Raw genomic sequence first — 2,766 nt, forward strand, 5'->3', positions numbered from 1 at the left:
TTTGTCAAATATTTGTTCATTCAAGCTTAAAACAACAACAAAAAAAGCACAGTTTTGTAGCTTTTGTCAGTTTTTCTGATTAGAATTTGGAGATTTTATTGTGTTGAAAAGACAAAACAATAAACTGAATGTGTTGCTTTGGATCTAAGATGAAGAGTCTGAATAAATCGATATTCAGATAATAAATGAGCAAACTAATGTACTGAACAGTGACATTATGACATAAATGACAACTGTGAAATAAAAATAGACTTTAGGTGAAGGACAGAAAAATGATCCGTTTGTTCATGTTTATTACTGCTGGACATGTTTCTTTGCTTTAACATATTTTAATTAACTCTCAGAGCTCCAAAAGGCAAAGTTGTCATTTAGCTTTCCTTGTTCTTTTGTTGGCTAGTTAAATTAATTATTGTAATTTTCATTTTTCTGATAGTTTTGTTTGCTTTAATTAACTTCATGCTTTGTTGGTTCATATTTTGGCCTGAACTGGCTGAATTGGTTCAATTTAAAGCCACAATACTCCACATATTTATATCAACAATGGCTCAAATGTGTCACTCGTATCGACGAATCAACGCCTCCATGTGATAATTTACCATCTTTCAGTTCCATTGTTTGGGTTTTACAACCAGTAGCGGTGCTGTTCTGTGTCCAGGCAGATAAAAAGCATTTAAAGTCTGATATACTTTTACTAAACCACAGAAAAATAAATAAATAAATAAATAACAAAAATAACTATTTTTTTAAAAACAATTTCTATGTATTTTACAGATTTTCACTGTTTAATTATAGATGATAGTAAAATTATAGAAAAAATATGAATGTACACTTTAATCACCAAAACCTAAAAAGCTGCATTTTTACAAACAGTGATTTATCTTCTATAACATTTGACTATAAACTTTTTACTTTGTTTAATAAATATTAAAGAATATTTTTAATATTTATTTTTTACTTTCAGAAAAACATATTGCTGTTTTCCAGATTTGTACAAATTATTAAACATTTTTAAAAGTATATTATAGATATTAGTTGATTTTGTCTGTTTTGTTAAATTACAGATATTAACCAGCGAATCAGCAGAAAACAATATTATTGTTTTATATGTGGACTGTTAAGAACAACCGTAAATAACATCAAATATCAGGAGCTTTACTCGTAATTCGTTTTTCAGTTTTTTACTGTATTCAAATCAGCCTCTCATTGTTTTCATTTATTTTCCATTATTTTATAGTTCTTTTTTAACATTACAGTATTCTGCAGTTTTAAATGTTTTTGTTTCTGGTGATCTTGCTGACAGACTCTCACAATTTATTGACTGATTTTTATTTTATTTTATTGTATTTATTTATTTTACAGTTTACTGAGAATTTCAGATTAATGCTGAACACACTAGCTGTTGGTTTTCCATTTGTATGATAGAAGGTGATCATCTATCAGTGTTTACAGATTGTCCTGCTGCCCACATTTAATGATAAATTAACTAATTATGCATCAGTTAAACAATGAAACTCCTCATATTGGGTTTATGCTGCTCTCCTTTAGCACAGAAACGAGGCGGCCGTCAGCAGACCGAGCTGCAGTATTGATTAATGAGAAGGTTACTGCAGCTAACTCACAGAAACACCCTCATCGTCTTCATCTGGGCTCAGAGGCTCTTATTTCACCCCCGTGATGCTGCAGCTTTGAGGCAGCCTGGGATTAGTGGCTTGATTAAAGCTGCGTGTGCTCACACATCCTCGCAACACACACCACATACAGTAAACACACATGTTGGCCACACGCACACCTACGCAACCGTCCAATCAGACGGAGCGGAGGGGGTCAATACGCTCCGTCTGTCGCCCTGCCAACCGGAGGCCTTATCGAGCCTCCAGCCGGCCGAGGAGCAAATGTGAGGCTCGACGCCTTATCGGCAGCTTCCAATCACAGCTCAGGCTCTGAACCGGAGACCTGACAAACCCCCCCCACCACCACAGATGAACGGCAACACCGCCGACACCAGACACGATTCAAAGTGGATGCTGCTAAAACGTTCGGTTCACGTCTCATCATTTATCCGTTAATTTTAGCATCCAGCGTCTATTGATCCGCTGCAACCTTTTGTCTATTAGCTGCCGTGTGCTTCATCATGTGGATTACCTCAGCCAGCAGGTGATTTATTATTTTCTGAGCACCTCCCTGCTCCCACATCACAACACACACACTGTGGAGGTTTAACAAAGGGGGGATGCATCTGGGTCATTTCTCCAACACCGACTCTAAAATCCCCTCCTGGCCTTCGCTGTCACTGTCTGCTGCTTACTCATTACTTGTAGAAAACAAATTCAACCTTAATCAATACATTTTGTTTAGCCAACGTTTCCTTTTTAACCACTACTGTTGGGTTAACTCTTTTAGGTGAAGTGCTGAAGTATGAAGGTGTCCCTTTTGTAAATAAATGAAGTGCAACACGATGACTCCAGCTGACATTTAATCAGTTATTGTTGACTAATTTATGGAAACTAACCAAACAAATGAACTGGTTTATTTAAACAATGACCACTATGTCACTGATTTTCAGCTATTTCAATCTGTCACTTTCTATTGTGTATTTGATCATATATGCATTAGCTTCCAATTTGTTCATTTTATTCTTTTTTTTAACCAATTAAATGCATTTTACTTTTTATTTTTTGCCTAATTTCAACAGTTTACTGCTCACTGTTGGTGAGCAGTTCAAAAAAATGTAAACATTTAGCAAACAAATGCAATCTTTAATCTTTA

The sequence above is a fragment of the Stegastes partitus genome, unplaced genomic scaffold (assembly GCF_000690725.1).
Source record: "Stegastes partitus isolate 25-593 unplaced genomic scaffold, Stegastes_partitus-1.0.2 Scaffold1857, whole genome shotgun sequence".
Classification (NCBI taxonomy): domain Eukaryota; kingdom Metazoa; phylum Chordata; class Actinopteri; family Pomacentridae; genus Stegastes; species Stegastes partitus.